Raw genomic sequence first — 13120 nt, 5'->3', positions numbered from 1 at the left:
TCCCTATTACTGCCCCTGATACCCCAATACTGAGCCGCTGCTGCCATATGTGTCCCTATTACTGCACCTGACACCCCAATACTGAGCCGCTGCTGCCGTATGTGTCCCTATTACTGCCCCTGATACCCCAATACTAAGCCACTGCTGCCATATGTGTCCATATTACTGCACCTGATACCCTAATACTGAGCCGCTGCTGCCGTATGTGTCCCTATTACTGCCCCTGATATCCCAATACTGAGCCTCTGTTGCCGTATGTGACCCTATTGCTGCATCTGCTGTGTGGTTCGCTGTACCCTCTAAGTTCTAAAGCACCCCTCTGTAATATAGTAATGCCGGGTGCAAGTGCCCTAGAAAACAGAGCCCACATTTTGCCGCCTAGAAAGTAATATTGTCCTGTGTGCCCCTTTAATAGTCACAGTAACCTGAGTTCCCCTATAACAATAAGTGCCCACTTTACATTTAATAATGTCCCTAGTCTCTCCCCTGTACAGCTCCCCTATACACAGTATGATTCTCTCTTATACACAGTATCATGCCCCCTCACTGTATAGTACCACCCACACAGTATACTGACCCCTTAGTAGCCTCCAAACTGTTTGATGGCTCCAACACTGTATAATGGCCCCTTCACTGTAATCTCCACACTGTATGATGGCCCCCATAGATAACCTCCATATAGTATAATGTGCCAGATAGTCCTCAATATAATACAAGGCAGCACCCCCATAGGCAGACCCTGTAGTATAAGACAGCACCCCCCATTAGGATAGGCTGATCATGAAGTATAAGGCAGCACCCCACCCCATAGGCAGATCCTGTAGCATAAGGAGCACCCCCATAGGCAGATCCTGTAGTATAAGGCAGCACCCCCATAGGCAGATCCTGAATATAAGGCACCACCCCCCATAGGAAGGTCCTGTATATAAGGCAGCACCCCCATAGGCAGATCCTGTAGTATAAGGCAGCACCCCCATAGGCAGATCCTGTATATAAGGCAGCACCCCCCATAGGCAGATCCTGTATGTAAGGCAGCACCCCCCATAGGCAGATCCTGTATATAAGGCAGCACCCCCCCATAGGCAGATCCTGTATGTAAGGCAGCACCCCCCATAGGCAGATCCTGTGTATAAGGCAGCACCCCCCATAGGCAGATTCTGTATGCAACACAGCACCCCCCCAAAGGCAGATCCTATATATAAGGCAGCACCCCCCATAGGCAGATCCTGTATAAAAGGCAGCACCCCCCCAAAGGCAGATCCTGTATATAAGGCAGCACCCCCCATAGGCAGATCCTGTATATAAGGCAGCACCCCCCCAAAAGCAGATCCTATATATATAAGGCAGCACCCCCATAGGCAGATCCTGTATGTAAGGCAGCACCCCCTATAGGCAGATCCTATATATATATAAGGCAGCACCCCCCCATAGGCAGATCCAGTGTATAAGGCAGCACCCCCCATAGGCAGATTCTGTATGCAACACAGCACCCCCCCAAAGGCAGATCCTATATATAAGGCAGCACCCCCATAGGCAGATCCTGTATAAAAGGCAGCACCCCCCCAAAGGCAGATCCTGTATATAAGGCAGCACCCCCCATAGGCAGATCCTGTATATAAGGCAGCACCCCCCCAAAAGCAGATCCTATATATATAAGGCAGCACCCCCATAGGCAGATCCTATATATAAGGCAGCACCCCCCAATGGCAGATCCTGTATGTAAGGCAGCACACCCCCAAGGCAGATCCTATATATAAGGCACCCCCCATAGGCAGATCTTGTATGTAAGGCAGCACACCCCCATAGGCAGATCCAGTATATAAGACAGCACACCCATAGAAAAACACAATAAATACTCACTTCTCTTCCTCCTTGTTCCAGCGGCGCTCCCTGTGGTGACATCATCACGCCCACTGTCACACCATGTGGGGGATGATGTGAGAAGGAGCACAGCACAGCGCTCCTTCCCTCATCACCGCAGTCAGCTGTATCGGCTAGATGCCGATACAGCTGACCTTGCGATGATGGTGGGGGGCCCACTGCTGGCACCTGGTCCCCCGCCTGCTCAGGGGCCCCATAGTGGCAGAGCAGGGAGACCAATTCTCCCTGCTCTGCCGCAGAATGTAACTGTATCAGCGTGCTGCGCATGCTGATACAGTTACAGTAGCGTAGCTCCGGGCAGGGCCGTATTTGCCACTAGGCACTTGAGGGCACGTGCCTAGGGCGGGGACAATGCAGGGGGTGGCACCTGAGCAAGGTTTTTTTTTTGTTTTTTTTTATAAGTACTGGGTCACTTCCCGACTGATGAGCCATGCATACAGGAGGGGGGGTCATTATACAGTATTGAGCATCATGTGGGATCATTATACAGTATGGAGAACTGTGTGTGGCCATTATACAGTATTGAGCATCATGTGTGGCCGTTATACAGTATGGAGCATCATGTGTGGCCGTTATACAGTATGGAGCATCATGTGTGGCCACTATACAGTATGGAGCATCATGTGTGGCCGTTATACAGTATGGAGCATCATGTGTGGCCACTATACAGTATGGAGCATCATGTGTGGCCGTTATACAGTATGGAGCATCATGTGTGGCCATTATACAGTATGGAGCACTGTGTGGCCATTATACATTATGGAGCATCATGTGGGGCCATTATACATTATGGAGCATCATGTGTGGCCATTATACAGTATTGAGCATCATGTGTGGCTATTATACAGTATTGAGCATCATGTGTGGCCATTATATAGTATGGAGCACTGTCTATGGCCATATTTTTTTGTTTATAATTATTGTATATAAAACAGTGTGATCAGCAGTGCTAAATCGCTGTGGTTGGGACGTGGATATGGGTGTGACTAGTTGTGAAATGGGTGTGGTCAGAGGTGTGGCCTAAAATTTGCAAACTTTATACCTCCTTCCCTTCTTCAAGAGTTGGGGGCTATGGTACCGCATTTGCCAGATCAAGGCAAGTGCATTTGCCAGATCAAGGCAAGTGCCGCAAATCCCATAGGGAATGAATGAGGCCAAATGCAGTGTTGCCGTAAGTGATCCATTACGCGGCACATGCAGAAAAACTGCTGGATCTGCTGCAAAAGGCGACTATCACATCAGCGATTCTTGCCAAAGTCACTGCCGATAGTGTCATACTCACCAAAGGGGGAGGCAGCACTAAAAGTGCCTAGGGCAGCAGAAACTCTAAATACGGCCCTGGCTCCGGGTGTGCCCCCTCAGAGCGCGGGGCCTGGGGCGATGGCCCCCTCTGCTCCCCCGGTAGCTACGCTACTGAGCACCACTAAGGATACTCAGATGTTCATTTCACCGCACTCCCGATGCAATATCATCGGGCCTATTTCTGGTGGTTTAATAAAGGACTTCGTTGAAACAGCTCATGGGTGAGTGCTGCATCTTTTCTGCTCTTGCACATTTTTCAATAGTACAGGAGCATGGTCTGGAACAGCACATATATAACTTTGCAGCTTTGTTATTTCAATTTTTGTTTTCAGTAATGTCACTTCTCTCTAAATCTTGGGATGTGCCAGGCAATCAGGAGAAGCTCTGCTGAGAAACGTAGTTTCCCTTTGACAGCCTTCACTATTTCTAGCTCAATTTACACCTAAAACACAGGCTGCAGTACTTTAACAGTAGCTGTTTTCTGTCCTTGTGTCTGAAATCAGAAGTTACACTGCAGTAGTACCTTTCTTTATGTGCTTTGGCCCTTGAACCGTAAGAAAGGTGCAATCAGTAAAGGCCATGCTGAAACAGATGCTGGAATTCTTTAAGAAATCCTTTTTCCTGCTCATGTTAAGATATTAATAAAAATAAATTTAATAAAAATGGCAAAATAGCTTGATATTGAGTGACCTGGATCAGGAGGGTGTGGGGATGGCAGAGGTATCAGGGGCTCTTGGGGAGCATAATTTCTCTCTCCTCTGACTTGTATATCATTAAAAATCATTGTAACAGTGGGCACACTTTGTTTTTAGTCATCGCCATTATTCACTGAATAACGGCGATCACGTGATCAGGGAAATCTGGAAAATCATGATCATGTTCAGAGGTGTATTTAGGGTTTCTGGTGCCCCCCCCCCCCCCCAAGGACATATGCGATTTGCACACTTAGTCATGTACCGACGAGCTCCTCTCCCTAATGCTCTCAATGTTCAATGAAAAACTGAGAGAAGCAGAAGGGAAGCTCGTTGTCACAGGACCATACGTATGAAAATCGCATATGAGTGAAGTGTCCATGTGACGACTACTGGAACCTGCAGAGCTGAATCCTGACATCGCAGCTTCTGAATTCTCACAACTAACGCACTGCACGCTTTTAGGATTCTCCCTTGCTGGTTGACCACATTCCGACTAGACGTGCCCGGCCTCGCTGAGTTCATTTTTATTGAGTGAGGCCACACATGTCTAGTTAGCACGTGACCACATGTACGTAAATCACCAGCACCAGAGAATCCTGACAGCGTGCAGTGCGCACTGTGAGAAGTCTGCAGTCACAAAGAATGACTGCAGACTCATTACAAACCTGGACATCCCCTTTAATGCTCCTAACATAAATAAAAACATGAGAGTTAGTCAGTATCACAATTAACATTTACATCCAGGTACCTTATAGATGGCGTCGTCTCTGGAGCCGTTCTCCTTTTCTTCATCTTGTCCAGACCCCATGATGAGTTTTCTCATCCACAACTCATCTCTGCAGACTTCCATCTTCTCCCCTCTTTTGCAGCAAATCTCCACATGATGCCCCTAAAGATACAAGTGTCATTATAATGCTCCTGAATAAAAAATTGCCCCTCACTATATTGTCTGTATAAAATATGACCCCCACACTGTCCCTCTTATGGTACATGCTCTTCACACTGATCTCCCCTTTCCATACCGGCCCCAATTTTCACACTGTCCTCTCATACTGTGTCCCCCCTATAGGGCCCAGTATTTATACTGTACTCTCATCACACTCCCCCTCCTTGGTATACTGTCCCCTCCTGGCTGTGCCCTTACACTGTCCCTCCATGCTACGCATGCACACATCCCAACACCCTCACTCCCCGTACTCTGTCCACATACGTTTTTCACATCGCTACTCATACTGCGTCTGCATACATGCCCCCGTTTGCACCCCAAACTGTCTGCACCCATCCCCCATACTGTTTCCTCATACATGCCCCCCATCTCCCCCTTTGCTCTTTATTTTGTGTCCTCAAATCTCCCCCACACATTAAATCCCCCATCCCCGCTCCAAATATCACCCCACACATTAAATCCCCCATCCTCATGACAAATCTCCCCCCACACACATTCAATCCCCCATCTCCACTCCAATTCTCCCCACACACAATAAATACCCCCATCTCCACTCACATTAAATCTCCCCCTTCACAATAAATCCCCCCATCTCCACTCACATTAAATCTCCCCCCACAATAAATCCCTCCCATCCCCACTCACATTAAATCTCCCCCCACAATAAATCCCCCCATCTCCACTCACATTAAATCTCCCTTCCACAATAAATCCCCCCATCTCCACTCACATTAAATCCCTTCCCCACAATAAATTCCCCCCATTTCCACTCATATAAAATATCCCCCATACAATAATATATTCCCCCATTCCCACTCACATTAAATCCCCCCCTGCACCTTCGGTGTCTTCAGCTCCACTGGAGCACTTACCACCGATCTGCGTCTCTGCCTCTGCTCTGCCGTGCGGGTGAGTGACGTCAGTAGCGTGATCACATGACCTGATCACGCTGCTGGCGTCGCTCTGACCCGGCAGTCAGAGCTTCAATTGTACTCGCATCTCAGACTCAGATGCAGTACAATTAAACACTGGGAGCCGGCGCGCTGCAGCTTCTCTGTGCTGGCTGTCAGCTTGACAGTCGGCACAGAGAACAGCTGACTCCCAGTGCGGGGGCGGCAGAATGCAGCCGCCGGGGGAGACACTGCAGGCCGCCGCTTTAGGCGGCCCGACTGCGCCCCCCTGCCGGCTGCGCCCCGGGGCCCTAGATACGCCACTGATCATGTTCGCTGAGTTCTTAGCTACCCCTGATAGCCGAGACCCCCAAGATTTTCCAACTCTGGGTGGCAATACAGCCTTATTACCGATTGCCCTTCTAAAATGATGATGAGGGAATAAGTACCCTTAACGGCCACTGTTTTAATGTGCATTAAGGGGTTAAAAGACAACAGCATGTAATCAAAGACTTTTAATTCAACAAGTTTCAGGCAAAATTGTTCAGAAAACTTTTGTAAACTCCTTATTAGCTGCCATTAATATGTTCTGATTGTATTTATTGTAAGTTTGTCATTAGTAGCTTTTCCCACTGTTTTAACGTAATTGGTTGTTTTATTTTAACAATTTGATCAACAAAATACATTATTTTTACATATAACCCTGTTGAAGTGGTTATTTGTGTTTGCCTGTTCCCCTTTATGTAGGGTTAATATAGGCAACATTTTTTATTTACATTCTTGTGTATGATACCACAATTTTGGACTTCTTTTTGATCCTTTATGTTCTATACATAACAAAGTCTCTGTTGCTTGGATTGCAGTCCACTGGGAATCTGTCGTCCCTATCGAAAACCAAGTTTTAGGCCTCTTTTTTTTGGCCAATATTTTCTGTCAATAATTCTAAGCCCAAATCAACCACTGTATTATGGTGTTATGCATATAAGGCATAGTGGTGTTAATTTATCATTAGATGTTGGTGTTATCAACTTACAGAATTGTAATATTCGTTAGTCTCAGTTTGGTGGTATTATTTAGTTCCAGTATTGTGTTATTAGCCAGTCACGATATGGAGGTATTATTTAGTCTCAGTATGGTGTTTAATACTGATGTGGGCAGACCTTGCACGCACCCACATCAGGTGAGACATGGCTTTCCAACTATCCCTTCTTCATGGACACAATATGGGGCAATGGATATGAATGTATGCCTGATATACATAAAGTGTACCGGATGACGGGAATTTCCCATATGGTTATCAGTTGGGGTTTATGATAAAAAACTATGGTCTATCCCCAATGGGACTTATAGTCTTTGGGCATATGGTTGGAATATCCCTGTCTGCATCTATATTTACGATGTAATCGTGTGTACTGAATATTTACTTTGTGTCAGACCTCATTTGTCTGGTGTCTTTTTTTGCACTTTATTGTCAATTGCACAGACATTTGTTGACATGTGCCTGTGTTTTAAGTATGTGTATTATTCTCAATAAAGCTTGTTAATTTTTTATATAAACTTCCATTGGTTCTCCTGATTGATATAGCTAATTTATGGAGGTATATGTGATGATTGGGTGACGGACAGTAGTCACTATAATGAATCTGGAAATTTTGGTATTGATATTATCTAATCATGGTATAGTGGTGTTATCTAGACTTAGTATAATGTTAATACTTAGTTACAATTTGGGCATGTAGTAGCAGTCCCTGAACTTACTATTTTGGAGAAGGGCTAGATGTTGTATACAGATTTTGGCAAAGCCTAGTGTGCTCTGTATTTCCCAATACAGCACAAGAGTCTCGGGGAACACAGTCCACAATTCTGAACCTCAGGACTTGGTTGTTCGATATGGAGCAATGACTTTTGTAGATGACATTTGACAAAAGAACACCTATTGCTTTCCTCCAATTGGTGCTGCTTCAATAATTCTGGAACAGAGTTTCTTTCCCTTCTGTGCCCCCACTGTTCCAAAATTATGTCCAACTGGTAAAAAAAGGGGCAAATCTTCACCTTAACCACTTGGGCATCTACCACAGAACTTCAGTCGTACAGGAGAAAAAATAAATGCCCACATAAAAAGTTCTATGGAATGTGCTCAATTGGATGAAGGGAAAATTTGCTTCTTTTTTACCGTGGAACTTAACTTTAGAAAGGATGGGCACAGAAGAAAAAGAAAAACTGTTCCAGAATCAGTGGAGCAGTACCAATTAGAGGAGGCACTCAGTTTAAATGTAAAAATCCAGTCAAAGGTCCTGTTTAGCAATCATTTTATCAGTGATTTTTTCTTTTGATTACCACTGACCAGTTTTCATTATGATTGCTTAGAAATGAAGGAATCACAGCAATGATTGGAGAGAAGAAACAGGCCATCAATGGCGTCATATTCAGGCTTAGTGCCTAGGATGGTGTGATCTGTAAAAACAGCCCTGAATATGAACCTTTTTACAGCTCCATGCAAAACAGAGCTTTATGGCTGCCATGTTCATGGGGTATTAATCATAGTTTATATCTCACCTAAGTAAGAAGTCTGAAATTCTGCACCAGTATTTAATACAATAGAAAACGCTTAACTTAAATTGTTTTAGCAAATGCTATGAAAACAGTTCTGTCATCTTTGTCATTTACATTAATCACATGAAATCTTAGATGCATTTATTATATCCCTTAAGGAATATTCACAGGTTTCTTCAGTATCCAATTAACCCTAATAGCTTGAGGCTTTACATGTGCTGTATGTGTATGTCAGATACATTTGTGTGGTGTGGAACATTTAACCACAAAAGACATTCTTCCAAGGAGAGCAGTGTCAGGAGGCAACTGCTGCTTATTCTATTATGTTTAATGTGATTCACGCACAGTTCAGATGTTGTTTTATTCATATGGAATATACAGAAAATAAAGGGTGTCACCTGAACTCAGAAAGAAATGAAGAATGTTTCTAGTAAATTCAAGTCATTGGAGCACTGTTGTGGTTAAGGTCACAAGTTTACACACACGTATGGCATTACAGCATCTACTTTGTTCTTATCAGAAGGGGTTTAAAAATATTTCACTGTTTCAGAATGCAAGTTTACGTACAAGGGCAAAAGATACATATATTAAGGTTACTGTCTCGTTAAACAGTATAGAATTGATGCAGTGGCTTTTAAAATCTATGATAGGCTAATTATCATAATTAGGAGTTCATTTGAGGCTGTTTTTAAAGTTTAATTAAGGGGAACCTATCATGGGGAAAAAAAGCTATTAACTTGCAGATATGGGGTTAATCTGCAGGTTAATAGCGTTCTGAAGCTGCTTGATGCCCACACTGAAAGCCCAGCTACAAGGAGGAAATAAACTTTATTGCTTCGGTCAATCTCGGGCTTTCAGTCATAGAGGTGTGGCCGGCACAATTTCAGTCACTACTTGGTACATAGAGAATGGCTGCTAAAACAACTTCCCAACACTGACAGCTGGCTGTCTAAAGTGCGTCAGTGCTGAGCCGGCTGTTAGTCAGTGCTGGGGCATGGTTTTAGCTGCCTCTCTCTATGTATTAAGTGGTGACTGAAGCTGCACCCACTGTGCCTCTATGACTGAAAGCCTGAGGTTGCCTGGAGGAATAAAGTTAATTTCCTCATGGTCAGAGCAGCAGCTGGGGAGTTTCAAAATGCTATTAACCTGCAGATTAACCCTATATTTGTAGATTAATGCATTTTTTTCACATGACAGGTTCACTTTAAACATCTTTCAATATGTTAAAGGCTGTTAAAATTAAAGCACCGTTGATTGGTAGGGGTTCTGAGTAGAGATGAGCGAATTTCATCGGGTCAGGGCTTATTGGGCAAGCTATATAGCGCTTACCAAATAAGCTGCATTTGTCGAGGCTGTTTGGCTGTCACAACACATGCATGGAGAGCCCCAACAAACAGGCTCTCCATGCATGTGTTGTGAGTGTCACACAGCCGTGACACGTGCAGCTGATCAGCCGGCGAGCTCCATGTATCCGGGTTCCCGCTGCAGCTTACTTGGTAAGCGCTATAGCTTGCCGAATAAGCAGGGACCCGATCAGATTCGCTCATCCTAGTTCTGAGTTTTAAAACCCTTACTGAGTACTTACACCATAGAGAAAAATTTAGCTCACCAGACTTTATCACTTAGCCAATGCATGAGCATATGCACAACCATGTACGGACCTATAGACTTTCTATTGAACATTTATACCACTCTGCCCGCATTCATACATTAGACCCCCACTAATCAGCATGGCTTTTGAGAGGCCATAACTTAATAAAATATGGCTGTAAGTCTAGTTATATTTTATAACTTTGTGTCTGTGTGAGGACACAATGATCATTAATAGGATTGTTATTGCAAGCTCATCCCCAGTGGTGAAATGTTCAGTGAACAATGATGATTTTTGTGCCACCATAACCAATATGATCTGCTGAAGATAAGCAACATGTTAACACAGACCAATGTTTGTAAACTGACGTTACTATAGAAGCTAGTATGCAATTTTCAGCTAATGTGAATGGGCCTTAAACTGGACCATCTCTTCTTGATAGCTTCCATCTGTTACAGAAAATGAAAAAGTGCATATGTTAGGGCTAGCAGAACGCACCAAATAATAAAGGAATTGATACGAGGTGCGTTCGCAGCCCTGGGTCCACCGTGCAGAGATGGTACCTGCTGCTATGTAATGGCGGATGGACACTTAGCTGAAACTTGGGTTAGACTTCACCCCTTGTGAAATGGTAGCAAGCTCTGTGGCTTCACAGAGTCGCACAATAATCTGCACCCTGTTAGCAGACACAAGGTGCAGCTACAAGACACTAGTGGGATCCCTAAAAATAACCCCCACTAATCTGGTGATTGAACTGGCTCTGACCCTCGGGGGCTTTTGAGCCCGCGCCTGAGTCAGATGCTCAGTTCAAGTGGGAATTCCCACCCTATACTGACGGTTGTCAGTTGAGCGCACAGATGGCGCACAGTGCCGTAGAGACGGGCACTGCTACGTGTGCTTAGTGAGCAGATAGCACTGTCGGGTACTAGATAGCATGCATCCACCATTCGCGAGCAGTCAACAACACTAGGAAGGGGGATGATTAATGAGCGACAGTCACACATCTACACACACACGTTTTCAAGTATTCACTAGTGCATGGCCGAGCGGCCATGTGAACCTTTTATGGCAGCAGTGCTAAGGGACCTTCCAGATGGTCTAATAGGAGCTGCAACAGGACCTGAGCATGTGACCCTCGACCTCCAATGGGAGGTCGTCCCGTGGGCATGCCCAGTATGGGAAAAGCAGGACTTCGTACCATAAAGACCTGCTCGCTGCTGATCAGTGCTGGCTACAAAGGCAGAGCCTGGAAGGGCAGCAGTAACCAGTCATACAGTATCAGCTTGAGCCAGACACTGGGACCGACGTCTCCACTGAGCAGGCTCCACTGTGGCTGGAGAAGAATGGGAGACCGCAGCGGAGATGGTTCGAGATTCCCCCTGTGCAGAGGCGGGAACTCGACACCTAACAGCAAATTTACCTCCCAGACCAGAGCGATCTCTCTGCTCTGCCTTCCGGCAGTCATTTAACATTGTTATGTCACATGATGACTGCTGCAACCAGTGATCGGCCACAGCCTTCTCACAACGGAATTCTGCAGTGACAAAAAAAGGGATAGCCTACAGCACCAGACTGGAGCTGTTAGGAAGGGGTTGTCCAGTAATGTACAACCCCTTCAAGAATCTTGGAGGTGTGTGTACTGTACTGTTTGGCCATGTTGGTCTATGCTAGAGGAAAATGGGTTAGGCTTTTAACCTGAAGAACACTGTCCCAACTATGATGCATGGGGGGGTGTTGCTGGAAAGGAACAAGTGCTCTTCATGAAATAAATAAGAAACAATAATTATATAGAAGTTCTAAAGCAACATAATAACACTAAAATTGGATCATCACATTTCCCTGGAATAAATTATAAAAAACCTATAAAATTATAAATTAGTGGAATTAACTCTAAAAAAATATAATGCAACAATACATCTCTGAAAACTGAAACATATATATATTTCTAGTAATGTTTTGTGGGGAGCTTGTTTAAGACTGATTAAAACACAATGCCACTAAATAAAAACAAAGTGGAAACATTAACCATGTAAGGAAACTTTGGAAAGTTCCGATCTAATTAAAAAAAAATCTGTCTGCTTACTTAAAACTGATGATTGATATGTGCCATCATGTGCGGAATTCTGAGAAAGTGCATCTCTGTATCTTTAGTTGAGGTGTATGTCCACATTTGGCCTAAACGGTGCATATAACTTTACAGAACTTATACACCAACAGTAATTATTATGTGGAGCAGGAAGACTTGTGTCTGTGTCCTGAGATCTGCATAATATTCTGAATTTCAGTTCTGGTTTTAGTCTACAGATAAATACATGGCCAAGTTTAAAGGTCATTTATTACTGCAAGATAAGCGACAATTATTTGAATGCTGGGGTCACAAAAGCTAAAATTTCCTTCAGAATTTGCACAAAAATATGCTTGTTTAGCTAAGCATTATTTTGCCATCTCTTCTAGTTTTTTTGGCCTTTGTGCATTGCACTCTGGTCATGAAAGGAAAAACTCTGTTCTCTAATAGCATGTTTGAAAATTGTTTTTCTACTAGGGGACCTGAAACACTGAGGCCATTAAGAGAAAACATACTTTGAAAAACCGGCCAGGGACTATGAACCTCTGCTTACTAGCCCAGAGCAGGTCTCTGGTGGCCTCTCTATGGCCCTCTCCCCTAAACTTAGCGGTATCTATATAATAACCTATTGGGAGAGAACTTTTAGTCATGGGTAGCGGGGTGGGGAGAAGATGCCAGGAACCTGCCTTGGACTAGTGATCTGACACACCTAAACTCTAGCTGCCTTTTCAATGTTTTCTCTGAAAAGCTACACTATACAGTATATATTCATTATAGGTTGAGAAGAATGCATAAAGCTGGCTCCTGAGCTAAGCCTAATTCATATCAAGCAGCTGCAGGCTGTGTTATATAGCTTGTAACAGCAGGAACTAAAGCTTGTTTCGATTACTGATTCCAGTGATAGGCAACTTACTGGGCTGTTTGTTGCAGTGTTTTATTAGCAGGAGATTATTACTAGAGGACTAGTTGTCTCATGCCATGTAGTCCTCCGGCTCTGTGTAACCCCACCGTCACCATAGATTACACTGTGTTCCCAATTATTATGCAAATTGGATTTAAGTATCATAAAGATTTGATTGTTTTGTTTTTCAAATAAACTCGTGGATGGTATTGTGTCTCAGGGCTCAATGGATCACTGAAATCAATCTTAAACACATGTGATAATTAGTGATGAGCGAGTGTACTGGTTGCTCGGGT

This window comes from Ranitomeya variabilis, chromosome 5, assembly GCF_051348905.1.
Source record: "Ranitomeya variabilis isolate aRanVar5 chromosome 5, aRanVar5.hap1, whole genome shotgun sequence".
Lineage (NCBI taxonomy): Eukaryota > Metazoa > Chordata > Amphibia > Anura > Dendrobatidae > Ranitomeya > Ranitomeya variabilis.
Note: the sequence above shows the minus strand (reverse complement) of the source record.